Source organism: Microcebus murinus, chromosome 3, assembly GCF_040939455.1.
Source record: "Microcebus murinus isolate Inina chromosome 3, M.murinus_Inina_mat1.0, whole genome shotgun sequence".
Classification (NCBI taxonomy): Eukaryota; Metazoa; Chordata; class Mammalia; order Primates; family Cheirogaleidae; genus Microcebus; species Microcebus murinus.
The window spans coordinates 51548783-51573462 of record NC_134106.1 but is presented as its reverse complement, the minus strand read 5'-3'; the positions used below and the strand labels follow the sequence as shown (position 1 = coordinate 51573462).

Genomic DNA, 24680 nt, shown 5'->3' with positions numbered 1-24680 from the left:
TGGCTGTCGTGGCATATGCCTGTAGTCCCAGCTACTTAAAAGGCTGAGGCAGGAAGATCAGTTGAACCCAGGAGTTTGAGATTGCAGTGAGCTAGCATGATACCACTGTACTCTATGCAGGGTGACAGAGTGCAGAGTGAGACTCTGCCTCCAAACAAAAAAACAAAAAAACAAAAAAAAAAACAAAAAAAAAAGAAAGAAAGAAAAGAAAAAGAAAACAGAAAAGGAAAATGAACCTAAAATTACTAAAAAAAAAAAAAATTTAAAAATGTACTCATAACCTTGAGACAATATGGTAAGTGAAAGAAGCCAATTGTAGAATTCCACATTTTGTATATTTCATTTACATGAAATGTGCAGAATGGGAAAATCCATAGAAAGTAGAGATTCCCAGAGACTGATGGGAGGGGTGAATGGGGCTGCTATAGGGTATGGGCTTTTAGGGTGATAAGATATTCTAAAATTAGATTGTAATGATGGCTGCAAAACTCTGTGAATGTGCTAGAAATCATTGAATTATACATTCTAAATGGATGAATTTTATGGTATGTGATTTATACCTCAATAAAGATACTTTTTAAAAAAGAATACATTAATATGTTTTGTTATTTTGAAGTCTAGAACTAAACTTTTTAAAAATTCATTAAAAAAACTGTTGTCTATTTCTCCTTATAATTAAAACAAAACAACAAAACTGTACCCACTTAGAAAAATAAATATATCTAATTTACTTTATACTTAAATTGATAAAATAAAGTTCTGTTAAGGTTTTCACTTTATTTTCACCCATTACATGTAAAAATGGCCAATTTCAAACATAATTTATAATTTTGTGGCCCCCACAGAGTTTAGTCATAAGGATTTAGCTTCTATGATGGACAGGTATATATTGTGCAGTAGGGATACAAAGGAGTTCCTTATATCTAGGGGTGATATTCAAAATATTTTAAAACTGTTATATAGTTGGGCACTGACCAATCAGAATTGATGATAGCTGGAGGTCCCTCAGTTGCTGGAATTTGGAGGAGTCTGGCGGTATAGGGGGAAGGGCCAGGGAGGTTGAAGTGGGAGGGATTAGGGAATGGGAGCACTTGTGGTACAGGAGCTTTCAATATTTTAGCAACTGATTAGAGCTATTCAGGGCATATTTGTCCATTTTTTTTCTCTGTTGCTCCATCAGATCACACACCTGGCTTTCCAGATGGGGCCTTAAAATCTGAGAAGCTTAGAGATTATCTATTCTACTCCTGACATTTTACAGATGAGGAAACCAAGGTTGAGGAAGGGTGAGTGGCTTACTCAAGATGTACAAGTAGTGACAGAGTCAGAATGAAGACCCACATCCCTAAATTCTCAGTCCAGGTCTGATGAGGTAGAGAAAAATGAGCAAAACATCCTCGCACCAAATTAACTTGCCCACTCCTCATTTTTGTACCATTTCCAAATCAGAGTTGCAATTTAGTTTCTAGTTGTGTGCCTTGAAAAACCACATATATTCTTCATGGGAGCAAAAGACCTTGAACATGGAGACCAAAGGGGCAGTGGGTCCAGACTTCTGGGTAATTGTTTTTAAATTATGTTAATGGACAGCACCATGGCACAAATGTAGCATTTCTCAACAGAATCCATGCATAATTGCCAAAGCTAACTTGAAGAGAATAAACCAAAGGCATTTAAGGTAAAATATGCTGCTGGCACACAATCTCATTTTATAACTTTTTTCTTCCTAGTTATCAGAAAGAAATGACCAGGAAAGACATAAAAGATAGTCAAAAATGATTCTGTTCACTTTACATTTGACTTAGAAAATTATCAATAAAATAAATGCAGAAGGACTTTTTGAGTGCTTAGGGTTTGTGTGTACTGAGGGACAGAAGAGTATATTCATTCATTCATGGTTTGATAATAACTACTGATATTTGAATGGCCCTTTACAGTTTTAAAAGTGTTTTCCTATACACATTAGACGACTATTGGCATGGGAAATATTTTGCAGTGTTATTATTGCTAAGTGGAAATGCAGGCTACAAAATAGTATGCTAAATAGTTAGGATGCTATTTTTCTTTAAAAGGAAGTGTGTGTGTGTGTGTGTGTGTGTGTGTGTGTGCACGTGCATACATATAAAAAAGATTGAAAAGACTGTGAAATACTATCTATTCTCCTTGATTGTTAAGATTATGGGTACTTCCTTGGTGTTTTCCTTAGTCTTTTTCTGTTTTCCAAGTTTATTGCATTGAGCATGTATTGCTTCTGTAATTAGAAAAAATAAAATTTAAGTGCTTCCATCAGCATTTTTTCTTCATTGAGCCTCATAACAACCCTGTAAGGTACAGTTGTAGGAGATGATATTGAGGTTCAGAAGAACTGAGTTACCTGCTGTTTGACAAATACCAAGTGTTAGAGCTGGGGTTTCCATCGAGGCCATCTGGTTCTAAATCTTATGTTCTTTCCTCTGCATTATGATGCTCAGTTCTTAGAGCTGGCTTACGTGACAGCTCACTGTAGCATGCTGAGGGCCATCTTTATGTTCTCCTTGCAGTAGAGCATCATCCACTCACTTGTACCTGTTAGTCATTCTGTAGAACCCGATTTTCCAATTAAAATGATAGCTGTTTTGGAAGTGGCACCAAAGACTCGATGCAATTAAGCTCCCATGACAAATTCCTGTAGCTTTAGTGACTGGAATAGCCATTATTTCCAAGCAGTATACTATAAACTGCTTTCAAACCTTAAAAGCTTCCTGGATCTCTCCTGGACTCCATCATTTTTCTTTATGTTCAATTTCTACTCCTATCCATTTTTCAAGGCATGGGTTTTTCTGTGACCTTTTTCTTAACAGCTACTTCTTGTTTGCTAATAGGCCCTGTTCCACTGTGCAAAAGCAAAGAGAATCATGGGGGAACCAGAGCTATGGAGCTAAATGTGACCACAAGCTCTGCTGGAAGCTCTGAAAATCTAATCCATTATCCCATCACTTCACAGATGAGCTCAGAAAGCTGCTACTGTTGATTTTCTCACCATGGAGAGAATTCTCAGTCAACGGAAAGTCTCTGTCTTGGGATTTATCAAATGCTTTTATTCTTTGACTTTTCACACAAATTTTGCAGCATCAGGTAAATATGCTGAATAATCAACATTGTTCAGAATAGAAAGATTTGCAGTGAAGGCTTTATAACCATTTTGTGAGGCACATAGGGAAGTTCTGGGTTAAGCCAAATCTTTCAGACTTTGTGTATCTTTGCCAGATAAAACTTTACCTTCATCCTTCAGAGCTGAGCTGTGTTGTCCTGGGCCCAATGATGATGGTTTTTGGGTGTTTGTTTCTTCTTTCTGCTTTTTAAAAATAATGCACATCATCATTGCACATCAACCATCAGAGAAGGTGCTGATATTTAAGTGCTGTGACCCCCAAGTGTCTGGGCCTCATAGGTAGCCCTTTCTTGGGCTCAGAGATACCTTGAAATAGGACTGAAGACTTCCACACTTCTCAACAAGAACAAATCCAATTTCCCCAACACATTAATAAGAAACAGAGATTTTTATTATAGATTTCATGAAGAGATGCATGAAAGGATTATATAAAGTACTACATGGTAAATTTTAATAGAAATTTCTATTAAACATCTACAGTCTCCCCACAAAGTTCCCCTCAACCACCTATTCACCCTTCAATCTTGCCCACACACAGGCTGTGAATTTTCCCTGGTTCTTCTGGATATCACTCATTTTCCCTTGACCCTGCCCCACCCACAATAAATAAATAAATAAATGGGATTTGTCTAATGCAGAACAATTTAGTAAACTCTCTTAACCGTGCATCCTCACACGCATCACTATGTTCAGCAAACAGAGAACTTCCTTTGGAATCAGCTGGGCATTGTAAACTGGAACTAATTTTTCTCTGTTACAAATAATTTTTTCCCTTGTTACAGTTATGTTAGTTTATCATGCCAACTCCTTTTGAAACTGTAGGTCCAAATTTCAAGAAGCTTTTCTTTAAAGGTAGTTCAGCAAAAGCTTGAATCTTTCTTTAGCAGAGCTGTTTCGTGGTGGTGAAAAGAGAGAGGGTCTGAGCTGGGAGGAAACTAAGGAATTCAATGTGAAGAAAAGAGAACTAAAATTTATTAAGCACTGTGCTGGGTTCATTACATGTATTATCTCATGGCATCTTCACAATCACATATCACAGATGAGGAAACTGAGGGCTTAGAAACGTTAAAATAAATTTGCCAAATCTCATTGCTAGTAAGAGGCATAACTGGGATTCTAAGCCAAATCAATAGACTTTAAAGTCTGGAGTCTTTCCTTATGTTCCATCACCCTTCCATGAGTTTGGGATTTTCAACATTCATAGAGCAAACTCCTCTACCATCCCATCAAATTTCTTGGCAGCTCAGAGTTGCATCTGTCCACAAAAAGCCATTTCTTCTCTGACACTAACCTGGCCCAGGGATGGCTGGTATTATCAGCCTTGCCTGGCTCAGTCTTGCCCTGTTCCACTGCTTGTTCTATCCAAGCAGCCACATGAATTCCTGACATCTCACAGTAAGGTCAAGGTATGACACTAGGAGGAGAGGGATGGCAGATAAGCTTGAGTGCAATAGTGGAAATTATTGGACCAAGATTATTAGACCAAGATTCAGGCGAAACAGAATTTAATAACTATCATAGAATCAATCAGTGTGTATCTATCTTTGATGTCTTTGAAAACAAATTTTTGCACAAAGTACAGTGAAACACAAAATTTTAAAAATTCGTATTTGTGGACTGGTTCTCACAATGTTTCCCAAACATACAAAAGTAAATTAAAAACATTTTTTGTATGAATGGTTTAGGAACTTGACATGAACAGATTTAGTCTTGCAATATAAGATAGAACATATTTTAGTTCCCTCTGTCATCTCCACTTTGCATTATTTTTAACATACAGGGCAGGCTGCATGTGGACCTACTTTAGCTACCCACTCAGTGCCTGAAGTATTGTTGTTCAAGTTGCTTAATTTCTTCCCACCCTAGTTTCTTTGACTATAAAAGGAAGAGGGTAGGCTAGATAATCCCCAGGTTCCCTTCCAGCCATGTGGTTTATAGAGTGGTAAACATCTGCAAAGGACCTTGTGGGAAACACTATCCCATCATTCTGGGAAGAATCTCAAAGTGGACATATTTGCCAGTAATCATAGCTCCCTTAAGATGAACCCAAAAAGTACAGGTGGGAAGTAAAATAAAGGACAGAAGGGAAGGGGAGCTGGGTGGAAGGTGAATGTCAGTCTGGGGGAAATGTTATTATTGTAGGTTAACATGACTTTATGAACTTTTTTGGGATCTGTGTAGATTCCACTTATTCTAGTTATTTATTTCCAAGTTATATTTTTTCATATTTTACATAATACTACATTACATTAAATTAAATAGGAGACTATGTGGAATTCCTGCTTTTGGTTTTTTTGGATTTTCAGGGAAATCACATCAGAGAGAGCTTCAGCAACTTGCCCACATGTATGTGAGAAGGAACATTTCAATCATTAACTGTTTGGCTTTTAAACCTTCTCTGATGTTTATAGAAACCATACATTGTTGTAGTAGTTCACTGAGAATAAAAAGTACCTTGTATCTTGGTTATTTTTGTACAGTTACAAATGAAGTTTATTCCTGGATTAGTACAGAAAACTTTCGACTAGACCAAAGACAATCACAGAGCTTGTGAATACTGTCTCTGACAAAGTGTAGGCCTGTATTCTCGAGACATTTTTCAGACTGTGACCTTTGCAACATTTAACACTGTTTCTCACTCACCCACCCTTGAATGGCTCCCTTCTTTTGGCTTCTCTGATACCACATTCTCTTATTTTCCTTCTCTGTGTCCTCTACTTCTCAGCCACCTTTCTAAGCCACCCTTCTTTTTACAGCCTACTCACTCTCTCTAGGAGTTCTCATTCACTGCACCCTCCAGATTTGACCGTCTCTACCCTGAGGAGTTCTACATCTATATCTCTACCCCAGACTGCCTTATAACCTACAGACTCACACATTCAACTGCCTGCTTAACACCTACACCTGGGTGTCCCACAGGGATCTCCAACTCAACATGCCCAGAATGCCTTCCCTCTAAAACCAACTCTCCCTGTAGCCTCTGTCCACTATCCACTCAGTTGGATATGACCCCACCATCCACTTAGTTGCCTGAGCCAGAAAACTGAACAGCATCCCTGATACCCCCTTTCACCCAAATCTCATCCCATCCATCATGAGACTCAGCTGAATAGAACCCTGCATCATCTCTGGAAAATGACCACATCTCTCCATGTACATTTCTGCTGTCTTAGCCCAGGGCACCCCCATCTCTCACTTAAGACACTCAAGTAGCCTTCTCCTCTGCTTCCCCACTCTGCTGCTCTCCATTCTACAACCAGAGTGAGAGTTTTAAAACAGAAATTTCATCATTTTTCCCTGCTGCTTCTCTTGGCTCTTAAGATAAAATCCATACTCCTTAAGATTGCTTACAAACCTTCTCTAACTTGCACTCTGCACTTCAGATTTAATGCATTTTTTTTTGTTGTTGGTCTTCAAGAGAACTATAGTCTCTCACCGAAAGGATTTACAAACACGATTTCTGTTCCCTTAACACCTCTACTCCCTACTTTTGCTTACCTCACACCTAAAAGCCTATCTTGACTCTGTCCCCAACACACACACACCAGGACTAGCACCGGGTATCACAGTGTCAGATAATTATTTAATTGCCCATCTTTTCACTAGACTACATAGGCCATGAGGGCAGCTAACATGCCTTTTTTTTACAATTATATCCCAGCACCTAGCACAGTGCCTAGCATATGGAAGTTGAGTAGATATTTTTAGAATAAATAATTTTTAAAAAATACATTACTGCTTTGAATTAACAGCAATATCAGTATCCTAAGCCTACTTTATTTGTATGCAGAGGAAGCTAACTACTGAATCAAAAAAGTGTTCTAGTTCTGTTTTCTTCTTTTAAAACTTATCTTTAATCAGTGAGAACATTTTTTTCCAATAAAATCTGTGTTAGAGACCAATTTATATAAGATGGGCAAAAATAGAGCTGCTCATATTGTAATTGGAGCGGCGGGGGATGGGGGAGTGTCCTTCCACAATCCCATCTTGATCCTGAGAGATTTCCAAGGAACCTATTAGAACACTCAAGGCTTATTGTGAAAACCACTCATCCACCCAATCCCACTACAATAGGCAGAAATATTCGCTTCATTGAGACTTTTGTTTTTAAAATCTTTTAAGAAGAGTCCACTAATAGGAGGAGGTGCTTATCTAAAGAAAGGAGGAGCCTAACATGAGACCATTAAGTAACTCTATGTTAACTTCCCTGATGATGATTTTCTGACATGTAATGAGAGAATAAAATACTCTTTCAAAGATTTAGAGGCTCAGAATACTTCAGGGCATAGACTGAACACATTTTACCATGAACCTGGACAGCTGGGAGGTGGTTCAGAGCAAGTTAAAGCATAAGAGGATTTACCCTGATGCCGTCTTTGCTTTGGTTAGAGCCGGAAGTCAATCACACGTATAAAGTTCTAATCCTCATGCAGTTGTGCTTTTCCTTATGCTGCTGATACTCAGCACTGAAATCTAGGATCCCTTTCATCAGGAAATGTTTCTCATGAATAGCATTTTCTGCCAAAGGGAACCAACTTGCTCCAGACAGAACGGCATTAAGAAAAGCACAAGAAAGACATTTGTCAATAAGAAATTGCACAATGAAATGTCTCTTGGGCAGATGAGCCACAGTTGGAAGTGGCTGAGAGAAAAGTACAGTCCAGAGCTCACATAATATCCTAGGTGAGGCTGTGGCATGCAGTATTATCAGAGGACCATGAACACTTAATATTACCAGCGCAGGATGTGGCCTTAAATTCAGAAAGTCATAATTTCTCCTAGATTTCTTAGGGAAAATGGGAACACTTTCATGTTTATAAATACTGTTTATTTTGACCATAGGCCAAGCTCTAAGTATGAATAAAATTCTGAGAATATTAATGGCTATCTGATGAGGAAGCATAAAACAATCTCCTTTAGATAACAGTATGATTAAAAATTTATTTTATTTCATTGACCGTAACATTAAGGAGGAATCAAGAAAAAGAACTTATCTAATAATGGCCAGGGCCATTGGGAAGAGGCTACCACTAACTTTGCTTATGCTTATCATGTTGTTGGCAGCCTATAAACTCAATGTAATTTTGCTATAAAAATTGATTCTTTGCAGAGGCAGATAAGGCAAAAATGTCATTTTCTTAATAGTTAATAAATTCAGAGTATAACTACTTCAGAGACAGTCAATTCAGTCCCTAGCTCAAGAACTTACAATCTAGCTTTTAGCCTCAGAAACAGGCAAGTAAGTGAGGAATTGTTGGGAGTATGATGCATGTTGCGATAGCAGTAAGCACAGGGAGAAAGTACAGAAAACAATACCTTAATCCAGCAAGAATACTTAAGGGGCTTCGAGAGGAAGTGATGCCTGGGCTGAGTTTTGAAAGATAAATAAGATAGAAAGGCAGGAAAAAAGGAGAAAAGAGTTTGAGGGTAGAATGGGGCAAGGAGTTCTAGATGAAGAAAGGAGCATGTACAAAGGGAAAGAAGCATTGCTTATTTGACAGTGTCACATGATTGAAATATAAAGTGTTTGTGGGGGAATGGGAGGAGGTTTGGCTTCAAAAGTAGGGAGGTCCAAGGCTGCAAAGGACGTGAAAGTGTCAAGCTAAGGAGTGTGAACACCATTCCTCTAGATTACAGGGAGCCATTACAGGGTCTCAGCAGAGAAATAATAACATGATCAGACAAGCAAGGTAGAAATAATTTATTAGTAGCAGTGTGATGTCAAAGTATAATTTTCAAAGAGATAAAAATGTGAGTCTCATGTTAATATAGATTGGACACCGGTTGGTAGGCATGTGCTGCTGCTAGTGAGAGACATGTGCTGCCCACACAATCGGTCATCTCTGGCTGACTTTCCACCCTCCCCCGCACTATGGATGTCCAAAGGCAGGTGGTCCACTTTGGGCCTGGGCTCACCATACTGCTGTGCTGGGTGTTGTTGGAGATATAAAAAGAATTATTAGACTACAAAGGTGGAAAGCTCACTAGGTGCTCACTAGGTTCACCACAGGTGGAGAAAAATTTCTCACACAGAGTTTAGGATACATAACAGTAAAAAGTTTACGAGAGAGAGGGAGAGAGAGGGGGAGGGAGAGAGAGAGAGAGAGAGAGAGAGAGAGAGAGAGAGAGAGAGAGAGAGAGAGAGAGAGAGAGAGAGAGAGCGCGAGCGAGAGACACGTGTGCGCGTAGGAAAACAGCACAGCAAGAGTGAAGGTGGAAAGGTGCCAGCCATTGAGGAAAAGCTGTTCTGGCTTTTAAAAAGTAAAAATGGTTGGTTTTTTTCTTTGCTGAAGACTGATAACAGAACCAGCTGTGAAACTGTGGCAAGTGCTCATTCTTTTTCTCTTTTTTCTGTGAGAGCAGGTTATCTGAGTCCTTGAAATGTATTTCTGGCAGAAACTGAGGCAGAGTACTGGAGTGGGGAGTTCACAACCCTACTGTCCACTTAGGGCTCTTCAAGTCTGAGAAGACGAAAGTATTAGAGACGAGTTAGGCCACAGGTGTTTTAATTAAACAAAATAAAGGGGGTAGTTGTGAGTTTTCTTTTCATGGGGCCAATTAGGTGCTGTGAATTTCTCTTACTTTTTGTTTGATAGTTTATATTCCTCTATTTGATAGGTTATTAGTAAGGCCACCTTTCAAAAGGTATTGGCATTAGTGTTCTTGAAATGAGCCACAGGTCATCAGATTTTGCTAAGATTATTAACAATGCAGAGAATCTTGTACAGGAATTGTTAGCCATTCCAGGAAACTACTATACAAAGTGGTTTTTTGCAAGGAAGTGGGTCTGGCCAGTTCAGTGCTATCTCCTTAAACCCAACTGGTCTGAAAACACGAAGGTGTAGAAGGTGTGCCAACTACATGGGGACAGGAGCTTGGTCAGCTAAAGCTGCAGAAGACACCAAAATTTTGAGATTTGAATATCAATCACCTTGAATTTGGAAGTTATATGAAAATTCCAGATCTAAGCACCTGGAATCTCAACTCTGTGCCTCCTGTGTGTAATACTGCACAAATGACGGGCACAGCGTGGCATTTGACTTTATACCTGATCTCAGGCAGCAGTGCTGGGTTGCCACATGTCCTCGAAATTCCAGACAAGCCAGTGGATGTTTCCAAGTTTGATGTGATTTTTGCTGGTGAGGCTTAGCTCCATCAAATCTCAAAAAATGATTTATGATAGTAATGATAATTCCCAAGGATTCTACAAATGTCCAGTAGAGCTTTTAAATAGACAAGCAAGACAAATATTCCATTCCACATTGGCAATGCCAAAGGAGATCATGCTGTAGAAAAAAAGTTTTCTTGAAAAAGCTCTTCAACTCAGTATGACTGCCTTGGAAAGACACAGGTCTGTGATAGGCATTTAGGCCTCTCTATATAATGCCATCAGGACTGAAGATGTTCAAAAGCTAGCAGCCCTTATTTTCCAAACTTCTCCAAAACTTTTTGGAGATGCATCATCTATGAACACACCCTAATTAATATATATTCTGCCCTTGAACAATGCACACAACTTAAAGTAACTTGGGAATGGATACTAAAACTTACACATGGTATTTTTCTTGAATGGACATGCTTATTATAGATTCTTCTTTTTTCAAAGAACAGCAAAACATCTGCAGTTCTACAAAGCTGGTGGGACTTAACAGCCACCTTAATTCTGACTTGAACTGGAAGCATTTTTTTAATCTTCCTGTTGCTTGCCTAATCAATTTCAGCTTAGTTTATCTTTGCTGCTACTTTTCCTAGCTAAATCTCAGTATTCAAACTTGCCTGTGGACTTAATTATGCAATTTGCAGTTAATAATGTCTGGAGACACAGCATGGAGGATGGGTGGAGCCCTCTAGGTACTGAGTCTAGATCCTAGATTCAAGACAGCAGTGGAGTGTCCTGGGTGATTTAGGTCAACACTGATTATTTATGAGAGTATGGGAGTTTCAGGCAAAAAGGCAAACTGTAAATCTTTCTTTTTACTGTTATTCTCATAAAGAGATAAAAGTGACATACTGTATGTTTATATAGCAAGGTATGTTTTTAATGCCATATAGTTTATATTGCTATGCATTTATATTTCTAATAATACGGTTCCCAGTAATATAGCTGGAGACTTTTATAATTTATTAGAATCCTTGACCTTGTGTATTATAGCATTACATTCTCAACAGTTGTTCCTCCCTCATCTGTCCCCCTCCCCCTTTTTAAGCTGCTTCACACAAAAGATCTAGTTCCATGATTCACTTTTACTCTCCTTTCGGTAGGTTAAGAGAAGGTTGGTTGGTTTGTTCTTTGTTTTTTTAATTATGCTATCAAACTAAAAATCACTGTTAAACTCCCTTATCCTTTGTTCACTTGACTGTTTTCTTTATAGTGTTTGACTAGAGTGATACTGTGAATTCTGAGAGATCTTTGCTTAAGAGCCTTTTCCTATTGTTTATCTATTGTCAATATTTTATGTTGAATATGTGAAGAACATTAAAGTTTCAAAGTATCTTCAAAAAGAGGAATGTGACAGATGAACAGATGAAAATGTGGTATATATACATAATGGGATACTATTCAGCCTTTAAAAAGCAGGAAATTTTGTCATTTGTGACATGAATGAATCTAGAGGTCATTATGCTAAGTGAAATAAACCAGGCACAGAGAGGAAAATACAGTTTGATTTCACTTATATGTGAAATCTAAAAGAATTGAACTCAGAAGCAGAGAGTAGAATGGTAGTCGTCAGAGGCTGGCGTTGGGGGTGGGCAAAGGTTGATGGGGAAAGCAGAGGCTTTGTTCAAAGGGTATCCAGTTTGGTTAGACAGAAGAATAGGTTCTAGTGATCTATTGCACAACATGGTGACTATAGTTAACAGTAATTTATTGCATATTTCAAAGTAGCTAAAAGAGTGGATTTTAAATGTACTCATGACAGAGAAATGTGAAGTATTTGAGGTGATGGGTATGTTAATTAGCTTGATTTGATTATTCCACAATGTATGCATGTATTAAAACATCACATTGTGTGCCATAAATATATACAATCTTATTAATCAATTAAGAATAAAAACTTTAAACAAAGAATAGACAATGGTCAAATATTTTATTTAATTCATTAACTAATGCAGAAACAAGTAATCTGATTAAACTTGTTCCAAGAGACTTAAGGCATGGGTGTTTATATAGATCATCAAGAGACGTGTCTAAATGAGCTTTCTATTTTTTTAAGTTAGTGATGATCTGGTTACTGTTAGAGCAATGAAACATTGAGATCACCTCTTCTATCTGAAAAAACTGTTTGCATCTCTACCAGGCAAAAATCTACGAGTTACATTGTAGCTGCACAGAGTGTGAGCCCTTAATCTATAAATTCCAATAATAACAGCAATAATAAAGTCTACTGTTGGTACATTCACCAATTAAATAATTATTGAGTAGACTTATTAAATCATGCTTCACCATCACATTGAAAGGACTAACTGCACTGTCTTGGCCTTATTTCCAAGTATTGTATACTTTGTCTTAACTGTGAAACGTAGTGAGGATAAGACAAAAGCATGAAAACCAGTTGAAAACCATTGTAATAATTCTAGAAAAAGATGGCAAGAGTGAGAAGGCAATAGAAGTGGGGTGGAGAAGTAGAGAAAGGGATAGATTTGAGCAGTTTTAAGACAGTAGTAGAATGATCATGACTTGGCTATTGATGGAATGTGGGTGCTGACAGGAAGAAGATCCAGGGATGACTCTCAGATATTTGGCTTGGGTGATTGAACAAAGGTATTATTCTTCCAGGCAGGACTAGAGAAGGAGAATCGTTTTGGAGGTGTCTGGAGAGTGTCATTATGAAGGCATGATGAGCCTATATGAGGATGTCCAGGATGTGTGCCTGATATCAGAAGGGAGACCAGGCTGGAGACAGAGACAGAAGAGTTATTTGCATACGGTGTGATAGTGTACTTGAACATTTAACTTATGCAAATTCAACTACACATCTTTGTTCTTGGCAAAACAAAGAAAAAACCAATGAGAGGGAGAAAATCAATAATTAAAATGATGCGATGGTTTTTCACATCGTTTCTCTCAGTGTCTGTCCCCAAATAAAATAAGAAGAGACACAGTACTCTTCTGTTCCCTTAATGGGTTTCCCCCGCCACCCCGCCGCCCTCGTGTGCTGTTTGCTGGAAGTGGCACCGTGATGGGAACACAGACACATGCGAGCGCACAGCTAACGTGCACAAGGCTCCAGCCCAAGTCAACAAAGGACCATGGGTACCCCGAAGGCCCAACCTTGTCCTTAGTTCAGTGTGAACGGGGATTGGTCCAAATCAACGCGTCTGCACCTTTCCAGTGGCTCAGTGATCCCACAAAGGAAATATCTCACTGGTCTGTGGGAGCCATCTGCTCACCAGGCCACCCTCCTGCAACTAGCCTCTGGCCCAAGGACCCAGGACCCACCTTCATAAGGCGAGGCTCAGAGCTCCTGGGGGCAGCGGTACGTTGGAGAGTGCCCCCAAGGAGAAATGTGTCCCAGGGAGAAATGGGTACCGGGGACTCCTGAGTCCCAATCTGGGTTCTGGGTCCCTCCCCTAAATAGCACTCCCAGTGGCGCGGTGGTCCCACTCACTGGAGGAGGACTTGAAAACTTCTGAGGAGAGCACTTCGCATGACTGGGACCCACACAGGCCCAGATTTGTGCTCAAGTGCAAGACCACACTGCACACCTCAGCTGGTCTCCTGCACCTGAGAATGACTTAGAAAATTCCAAGGAAGCCACTCCAAAGCGTGGGGCCCAGGGCAAGGCCCAGAATGTCCAGCCTGAGGGCGATACAGCAAGTACCTAACTACCCAGTCTAAGAAAATAAACATTTCCTTCCTGTAAACTCCTCCCTGACCCCACCTGTCTCCCTCCATGGTCAGAGATACACAGATCCTAAAAATTTCCTTTCCCCCACATATATTCATGTTCTTTTAAAAAAAGACATTGGTTTTTCATGTTAACTTCATAAAAATAAAATAAAATTGTGTATGTTCTTGCTTCTTCATTGAATCCATGGATCAATTAGGAGAAAATAAAAATCTTTATGATATTGTCTTCCAATCCTTGAAAATGGTTTATCTCTTCACATAAGTCTGCTTTAATGTCCTTTAACAAAATTTTCTACTCTTTTCCATAAAGGTTTTGTTCTTGTTTTTCTGGATTCATTCTGGCTTCTTGATATTGTTGGAGCTGTTTAAATGGCATATTTGTAATTTTATATTTTCAAACTAAGTTGTTGCTAGTGGATAAAAATGCAATTTTAGTTTTGTATCTTTATTTTGTAAGGAGCAATCTGCCTAAAATTTCTCATTAATTTTCATAATTTATACATTTCTGGGCTTTTGTATAGATGGTCATATGTAATCTGTGAATCATGAGAGTTTTGTACCTTTCTGTCTAGGTGTAGACTTTCATTTCTTTTATTTTTGCTTTATTAAACTAGCTTGATTCTCCAGTACAATATGGAATAGAAGGGGTAATAATAGACACCCTTGTCTTTTTCTAATCTTATAGGGAATTTTACCATCAAGTATGATGTTTTCTGTATGATATAATAGGTATCCTTTAACAGATTAAGAAAAATTCCTTCAAGTTTAAGAATTTCTATCAAGAAAGTATGCTGAATTTTATCATTTTTGTACCTCTGAGATATTCTGTTTCCCCTTTAATATATTAAATTATCTTAATTTACTTCATTAATTGGTTTTCTAATTTTAATCATCTTTGCATTCCTGAAATAAATCTACCCTGGTCATGATTTATTAACTTTTCCATACACCTCAGCATTTGGTTTGCTAATATTTTTTTAGTTTTTTGCATCTATGTTCATAAGTGAAGTTGGCCTCAAGTATCAGTTAAATGCTAACTTTATAAAATGAGCTAGGGAGTGTTCCTTCTTTTTTGTCTTTTTTTTTTTTAGAATATTTTATGAAGGATTAGAATTATCTGTCCCCTGAATGTTCATTTTAGCTCTCCAGTAAAACTATATAGTCTTGATGAACTTCATAGATTGGAAGAGACCAAGAAGACCTGAAGTCTCCCAGTTGAATCCCTAACGGGAAAAGAACATTTGTGGGAAAACTGGGGAAATCCTAATACGGTATGAAGATTAGCTAATCCTATTGTACTAAAGTTGATTTCTTAGTTTTGATTAATTGTACTATGGGCATGTAAAATGTTAACAATAGGGGAAGCTGGATGAAAAGTATATGTGAACTCTTGATACTATTTTTGGAACTTTTTTATAAGACTAAAATTATTTCAAAGTGAAAAGTTTTTTTTTAAAGTTTGTAGGGGGAGGATGAATGAAAAGGAAAGGAAAGGCAAGTGCTGATAATCATTGGAGCTGAATGGAGGGTACATAGGAGTTTATTTTATAATTTTCTCTACTTTTGTGTATGATTGAACATTTTTACAATAAAAAATTTTTAAAAGGAAAACCACCACAACAAAAAAATCTATCTTGTCTTGGTATTTACTTTCTGGGACAACTTTAAATGGATTCATTTTTGTAATGTGTTTTGGATTATTATTTTCTATTTCCTCTTGAGAAAGTTTTGGTTAAGTTCTATTTTTCTAGGAATTTATTTATTTTTCTCAGTTTTCCAATTCATAGCCCTAAAGTACATAAGCCTCCTTATTAGCCATTTAATGTCTACATCAACTATATTTATGACTTGTCTTTTGTTCTAATATTTCCCTATAAAGGTTTTTCACAGAAATAATTTTTGGCCTTATTAATCCTCTCTCTGGTGTTTTTGTTTTCTATTTTATTGATTTCTGCTATCTTTTTCATTTCCACTCTTTTATTTTTATTTCATCATTGTTTTTTAAAATTCTTAGCTCATTATCCTTTTGTTACTGATTTCTAATTTAATTGCATTATGGTCAAAAAAACTATGGTCTGTATGATTTCAATCTTTTTTAAACTGTAGAGATTTGCATTGCAACCCAGAATGTGGCCAATTTTCAAAAATATTCCATATTGGTTGAAAAGAATGGGTATGCCATAGTTGTTAGGTACAGTGTTCTGTGTACTGCACTTATTCAATTAGAGCCAACCTGTTAATTGTGTTGTTCTAATCCTCTATCTCCTTACTGATTTTGTCAACTTGACCTAGGTACTTATAAATTTAGAGAACTCTTACATCTTCCTGGTAAATTGAATCTTTCATTTTTATGAAATGTTCTCTTTATCACTTGTAAAGCTTTTTGCCTTAAGGATTATTTTGTCTGATACTAATAGCAATACCAGCTTTCTTTTGGCTAGTGTCTATTTGGTATAATTTTTTTTCACATTCTTATTCTCAATTTTTCTGAATCCTTGTGTTTTAAATGTGACTTAAGTAAAGAGAATACACCCAATCTCTTTAAAACAGAATATGTACCACCTGTAAACCTTTGCTTATAAGTTGAGCATTTAGTCAACTCTTATTTTAATTCTTGATATATTTGAATTTATTTCCACTATCTTATTTTGTGTTTTTTATGTCTTGAACTTTCAATATTTTGGTTTTTCCTCCATTCTCATCTACTTTTGTATTGGTTATTTTTCTCCTTCTACTTTTTTTCTTTTAATTAAGAAGTTATATACACTTTTGGTGGTCGTCCTAGAAATTTTAACTAGGATACTTAATATCTTTATTATCCTTCCAAACAATAAACACTTTAATTCTGATTCTTCCCTCCCAATTTACATGCTGACAGTTGTGTATTTCATTTCTATCTTATTTTTTTTAGCCCCTTAAGAGATTACTGTTGCTCTTTATAGCCAATATTTATTTACAATTAACTGAATATTTAGCATTCTCCTTGTTTGTCATTCTTTTATTCATCTCTGACTTCCCTTGTTCCCTTTCTTCCTAACTAAAAAAGCAGTCTTTAGAATTTCCTTTAGTCAGGATCTATTGATGGCAAACTCTGTTTTTGTTTGAAGATTTATGATTTTTCCATTGTTCCTGAAAGATAATATACAAATTTTAGTTGACAGTAATTTTCTTTTTATTTTTTAGGAAAAAAGTTCTTGCTACATTGTCCAGGCTGGCCTTGAACTCCTGGGCTCAAGCAATTCTTACACCTCAGCCTCCTGTGTAGCTGGGACTACAGGTGTGCACCACTGCACCCAACTAATTGTCTTTTAACACATTGAAGATTTAAAATGTTTCTGGCTTCTGTAGTTGTTAAGAAATCTAATCATTGTCCTGTTAAAGTAAATTGTTTTTTCTTTCTCTAGCCACTTTTTAATTTTTTTCTTTGAGTTTATGGTATTATATATTCAATTATAATGTGTCTAAGTATGAATTTCTTTTTATTTACTCTTATTGGGACTGTTGGGCTTTTAAAATGTATAGTTTGTCATTTTTGGAAAATTCTCAACTGTACTCTCTTCAATTATTGCTTTTCCACCTTCCTTTCTCTCCTGTCTGTCTGGAACTCCAATTAGATGATTGTTACATTTCTCACAATACTATCTTCATGTTTTATAAGCTCTCTCTCATATTTTCCATCTCTTTGGGCTACGTTCTATGAAATTCCTTGGATCTATTCTTCATAATCTATTCCCTATTTGTGGTTATTCCACTGTTTAACCCATCCATTGTGTTTTCAATTTCAAATATTATATCATAAATTTCTAGTAGTTCTTTTGAGTCTTCTTCAGATCTTCTGATTGTGTTTTATGTATATTTTCAATCGTTTTTTTTATTTCTTTAAATATATTTAAAATACTTATTTTATATTCTATGCCTGGTAATTCTGATAGCTAGAGCTTTGCAGTCTGATCCTATTGCTTGTTGTTTATGCTGGCCCTTGTTCATGCTGCATCATTGCTATGGTTATACAGCAGTATATAATTTTGATCCCCAGTGTGGCAGTGTTGGGATGCTGGGCCTGGTGGGGGTGTTTGTGTCATGAGGATGGGTCCCTCATTAATAGATTAATGCCCTCCTGCTGGGAAGAGTGAGTTCTTATGCTAGCTGGAGTGGATTAGTTTCAGAGACAGCAAGTTGTTAAAGAGTCTGGCTTCCTCTCCTGTCATCCATGTGATCTCCTTGCACACTGTTATTCCTCTTCTGCTGTGCACTGTGAATGGAAGCAACCTGAGGCCCTCATCAGATGCAGCTGTTCAATCTTGGACTTTCCAGCCACCAGAATTGTAAGCCAAATAAACTTCTTTTTTTTTTTTTTTTTTTTTATAAATTACCTAGTCTCAGCTATTCTGTTACAGCACCACAAAACCAGCTAAGACAGTTTTGCTTTTGCTTTGTGATGTTGACCATGAAATCATATTTCTTTAGACATTATCGATGGGAAGTCATTGAGGTCTGTATTGAAGATAGGTACCTCCAGAATAGATTTGCATTTGTTTCTGCCAGTTGCCTAGAAACTACAAGTTAAGGTTTACTCTAAACTTAATTCTTGACTTGAGTTTTCTGGGCTCCAAAGTAAAGTGTGAATTTGGGCTGCGAGACTGCATGTTGGCTGTGTTATGAATTCTCAGGGGAGATTTTTTTCCTCCCGCCATTTAGAATCAAGTCTCAAGGCAGACAATTTTCCTTGCAATTCTCTGGGGATGGGGAAAAGTCAAATTTGTAGCTCATCCTTACACAAAGGGTGTAGTCTTTTGTGGGCCCAGCTTTAAACAAAGGTGGAGGGGTCTACAATTAGACTCCACACTATGTGCACACCTGAACCATCATATTCACTCACGTGGCAAATGCTCTCACAGCAAAACTCTCTTCAGGTTTCAGCTCATCTCCCGGATCACCACTTCCTCTAAGTATTCCTTACTTCTGCCAGCATAAAAATGTAATTTAATTATTTGTAGTTTTCAGTGAGATATCATTCAGAATATCTAGTTTATGATATCGCCAGAAATGGAAGTCCCTCTGCTTCTTCCTGAGGGCCAAAAGTTGATCTTAAGGGTTCCTTACTGGGTCTTCTCCTCTCCTTATTATTCTACATGCCCTCTCTCCCTAGACAATTTTATCTGTTCCTGCTACTTTTGTGCTCTTTACCAATTATACCCTGAACTATACCTCTGTTGTAGTTTCCCATGGCTGCTGAGACAACTTTACCACAGAGCTGTAAGTTAAAAAAAATTAAAAAACACTTTTATTTTCTTATAGTTCTGAAGGCCAGAAGTCTGAGATCAGTTCTACTGGGCTACAGTCAAAATATCACCGGGGTGGTTTCTCCTGGAGGCTGTGGGAGAGAATAACCTTCCTTGCCTCTTCCAGCTTCTGGAGGATTCCAGCATTCCTTGGATTGTGATCCCTTCCTCACATCGCTCCAATCTCTTGCTTTTGCTGTTACATCTACTGCTCCCTCTTCTGTAGTCAAAGCTCCCTCTGTGCCTTTATAAGGATGCTTGTGGTTATATTTAGGGTCTACTTGGATACTCCAGGATACTCTCCCTATCTCAAGATCCCTAACCTGCAAGGTTTCCTTTGCCATATAAGGTAACATTCATAGTTGCCAGGGATTAGAATCTGGATATCTCTGGGGACCATTATTCAGCCTATGACAACCTCCAATCTTGATCTCCAGACTCAAATTTTTCAGTTTATTTCTCAACATCTCCCATCAGATGTCTCCCAGGTACTTAAAACTCATTTTTATCTAAAACTGAACTATATACACCAGCTCAGTTAGTGACATCACCATCCTCCCGAGCATCCAACTTCTAAGTCAGTATCTATTGCTTCTCCTTTCACCCCTTATATCCACATGGTCAGAGTTCCTGTCTAATCTACCTCTAAAAGGTCTCAAATCCAATCCTCCTCTTCATTTCAACTGCCACTAATTTCCAGATCTTGCCTACTGTAACTATGACCTAACTGAATTTCTTACTTCTGTTTTTTGTAACCTAAAATTATCCTGTAACCTTACCTTTCTAAAACCCAAACTAGGATTTAGAAAGTGACTAGGTACCTTCCTGTTAAAACTTCCTCAATGATTCCACCTTTGTCTACTCTGTAAAATCCAAAATCATTCAAGGCCCCGTGCAATCTGGCCACAGTGTGACAGACCAGCCTCATCTCTGCCATGCTCTAGCAAGCACCATGTGTTCTGGACACCCCAACTATCCCTGGTTTTCTTAACAAGCCATGCTCCTCCTGCCTTAGGGCCTTTTTACCTATTCTATCTACCTGGAATATCTTTCCTTATTCTAGAAAAGTCTTTTCAACCCTTCAAGAAGCAGTTGAATTGATTTTTCTGAGAATTATCATAAGACTCTGCTGGACACTTAGAAGTAATGCTCTGTTAACATGCTTTAGATATTGACTCAATCATTTAGCAATATTTATTGAAGGCCAACTATGTCAAGGACTCTATGGTAAGCATTGGGTATAAAATGGCAAGCAAAGTGAAAATAGATCTTTCCCTCACAGGGCTTGTAATCTAGTGGAGGATCCAGACAAGTAAACAGGCTGCTGTAATGTCACATAAGTGCTCTGATAGGAAAAACATAAGATGATATAGGAACAAAGAGGAAGGGCACCTAATCCTGATACGGAGGATGCCCAAGCAGTGATAGCTCATCTGACATCAAGCAATGAGTAAGAATTAATGAGGGGAAAGGGGACTGGAAAGAGAAAGTGTTCCAGGATGGATGACAACATGTGCAAAAACCTAGATATAAAAGAAAGCACAGTGTACCTACCCACAGAACTGAAAGATCAGCAAGGCTGGAACAGAGACAACAGAGTAGGAAATGTCAAAAGATGAGGACAGTGTAGTGATCAGGGGTCATACAGGGCCATGTTCAGAAGCTGGGTGTTCTAGTGCAAAGGAGAGCCACTGGGGTGTTTTCAGTGGTGGTGCCAGTCCGAGATAGGGATGCAAACGGAGAACTAGACACTGGGGTGTCAATCGGGTTTGGAATGTTGCCTTCTACCCTGTCGGCTCCCCTCTGCTGCCTTCAGTGCAGCTGTGGGAGATAGGTCCTGCACTCCAACATATCTCACTTCTGCTTTTCTGCCTCATGGCTTTCTCTGCAGTTGGGAAATCCATTCATCCTGGCAAAGGTACAGCTCAGAAGTGCCTCTGGTTATCATTTCTTGGTGGAAATGCTCAACCAATGGGTCCTGGGGGGTTGGTGGATAATGCCCCAGCCCCCCGTCCTTCAGAGAGTCCATTGTGAGTTACACAGGTGGTGATACCAGTCTATGTCCACAGTGATTATCAGCTCAGCATTTATTAGCTTTTCCTCCTCCTCTGTCTTCCTAATCCTGCTCCTTCACTCCTGCTTCCTGGAATTACCTTCCCAAATAAACTTCATTCATCTGAGCCCTTGTCTTAGGCTCTATTTGAGAGTGAGTGGAATCCATATTAAAATAAGCGTCTGCAGGACATCAAAGTGAAGATCCAAGTGAGACCTTCAGGAAAAGAGATTTGGAGTAGAAACACAAATTTGCGGCTTCCTAACAGGAGCTGAAAACACAGAAATATATGAAATCATCCAGTAAGAGGAGAAAGGGTCTATGAGGGACCTTGAGGAAGGCAGCATTTCAGGCAGAAGAATGGACAAGGAGACAGAAAGAAAAGACCAGAGAGGTGGGAGAAGAGCAAAGAGAGTCTGCAGACATGGAAGCCCAGGAAAGAGGAAGTTTCAGGAAAAAGGGAGCGGATCCATCCTAGTGGATGAGTGTCTGTCCCTGAGCAGCACTGGAGACAGCTGGTTCCCAGATCCTGCAGCTGAGGAGCCCCTTGGTGGTCCACAGCCTCCACCAGTGCAGGGAGGCTAGATCCTGGTGGGGCCCCAGGGATGTGACTGGAGGTGGCAGCAGCAGTAATGACATCCAAAGCATCTTAGGCAGAGACTCTAGGGCTTGCAACAGCTGAGGCACCTGTGCCTCCTCCCCTCCCCACCAGTTCTTTGGGACCACAAGGGTTCTTTGTCCCTTAGAGCTCCACCCTGGTTTTGGTCTTAGTGTCTCCCAGACCTGGGACACCCTATTTCCTGAGAGTGGAGGGACATCACCCTCAGTAAGCTGCCCATGCCCTGCTGCGGCAGCTTCCCTGTTACCACCAGCCATCGCTTGCTCCAATTCCCAGCCCCAAGTTTGGCCACCGAGCCCCCCCCCCCCCCCCCCCCCCCCCCCCCCCCGCCAAATCCTTTCCCTGCTGTCAAGTGGCCTCCCTTTCCCCGCAGATTGCTCCCACCAGCCTTTAATGCCCAGGCTTCCTCTTATGTCACCTGCAGCCCCTTTAGTCTCAGCCCAGCTAAAACCTTCAGTGCAAAACAGATTGGTATCACAGACCTTTTAAAAAGAAGACTTAAAAGTTGATGGCAATGCATTCTTTCTCCTCAGTCAAGCGCAAGCTCTCCCTGAAACCTGGGTGGCCTGGGTCCTTTTCCAGAGATCAGGGAAGAGAAACAGGAGTGGCAGCTAGTTCAGCAGGAAATCTGTTAGAAGGTGAAGACACTCGAATGGTGACTTCCACAGGAAAGTTCTGGATGAGCGTGGAAGGATGATTGACGTTTCTGTTATGTGTGGGAGGCAAGTGACTTTACTATGATTGACCGTTTACAGTTTCCTAGTAAATATTTCTGTTTAGGTTTTTCTTCTTGAAAAGAAATAAACTGTTTTTTGAGACAGTAAAAGATACTTAAAATGAAAAAGAGAGGGAGATTAGGAGGGAGAGAGAAAGGAAGAAAGGAAGAAGGGAAGGAAGGAAGGGAATGGTTGGTAAGGTCAAATATTACTGAGAAGTTAAAAAAAAAGTAGAAGTAGCCATCAAATGTAGCACAGAGAGGTCAATTATGACTTGGTGAGAAAAGGACTCTGAAAGAATGATGTAGCAAAAGCTAGCTTACCGTGAGTGGATCGTTCAGTGAGAAGAGAAAACATGAAGGGTGAATATGGGGAACTCTTTTAGTGTGGTTTTAAGGGATAAGAGAAAGATGAGATAGTTGGTTGAATAAGGGAGGGTGTGTGTGGGGTGTGTGTGTGTGTGTGTGAGAGAGAGAGAGAGAGAGAGAGAGAGAATGAGAATGAGAATGAATGGGAAAGACTTGAGCCTGTTCTGACTGTTTAGGCTCATAATCAGCAAGGCAGAGAAAGAGGTTGAAGGTAGAAAAGAGTGAGGAATAATAAAGGCAATGAGATCCTGAAAAGGGCAGGAAGAAATGGATCCCAGGTAGATAGATGAGATTGAGTCTGAAGAAGGGATTTATTTTCCATTGAAATGATAAAGTGGTTACTTGCCTATTGTCAAAGATTAGATAGATGGGTGATTCCAAAGCATAACTGCATCCTTCTCTTGCACTAAATTGTCTTTATCTGTTAGACTTTAAATGCATTTAAACATCGATAATACTTGATAACAAATATAATATGTACATCAACTAATGTACTCGATACTGCCATAATATTAAGAATAGAGTCCTTCAGATGTTACATGCCTATTTGCTTGATGAGCTATGAAAAACATGTTTCTCAAGTAAGGGAAAGAAAGGGAAAGATCATTAGATTTCAGTCTAGCATTATGTGACCTCACCTGCTTTTTTAAAGGGAAGTCACAAGTCATTTTACTTCTTTGTGATCTGTTTCTCATTTATAAACTGGGACTAATATAATAGGTACTTATGATCTAATTTATTCCTGGATATTGGTCACAAGCTGAGTTTCCAAAAATTAATCCTTTATTTTCCTGGAGACCCATTTTATATTATGAAATACCAAAATCAGTCATGAAAAACCAAATACATGCTTTTACAATGATTTTCTAAGTTTGTAAAGAAAAAGTCAATGTTGTTAAGGATCCTCTTGGAGGGTTCTTCTTTATCAATTGTCTGAGGCTTTTAAAAATACCAATCCATGCCAATCTTACTAGGCATTAAAAAAAAATAATAATAAAAAATAAAAAAAAAAATAAAAATACCAATCCAAAGAAGCTCTAACTAAAGATATTTTAGTTTTCTGATAAATCTCCCTGGAGCAAGTAAATGCTTCACTGCTCTAAGGACTTTCAAACTGTGATCAAAATTAGGTCCATCTGTCTAAAAACTATCATTATAGATTCAGCAGGTAGAAATTTCTTTGAATGTTAAAGTTTTCCATATTGCTATGTTGTTTTCCTTTTCTCCTTCTCCCACTACTACTCATCCTCTTCCTATCTCTGTTCCTGATTTTATTATCATTAAATACCCATAGAACACAGCAGCCTTCATCTTTAGCAGACTTTGTGGGCAAATTATTTGATGCTACTGTATTAGTTCTTGTGGTTTCTTCCCTGAGCAGCTAATGTTTTGCCAGCTATCTCCTAAAAGTGATCCAACAAGCTTTTGATTGCAATAAAAAAATTTTTCCTTTGATGTCTTTGGGTAGCTCTTGAAATACAGATGGACACAGTCTTTGCAAGAGTGTTGCCTAATTGCAGTAGGTATGGATTTGGTTCATTGCTACCTGCATCCATAAAAAGCAAAAGTTTTTCCACTTTACTCTTAGCACCAATCAGCATAAGAGCAGCTTCATTTTTCCTGTCACCTATGATGAGAG

At 38.5% G+C, this 24680-nt stretch overlaps 1 long non-coding RNA gene and 1 pseudogene across 1 annotated transcript in view; one reads left to right on the top strand and one right to left on the bottom strand.

The window, feature by feature from the left end:
• LOC142869963 (uncharacterized) overlaps window positions 1-24680 on the bottom strand; it is an 83635-nt gene that overhangs the window by 58442 nt on the left and 513 nt on the right. The gene's annotated exons all lie outside the window — the stretch shown is intronic.
• Window positions 9024-22654, top strand: LOC105871553 (phosphoserine aminotransferase pseudogene; annotated as a pseudogene).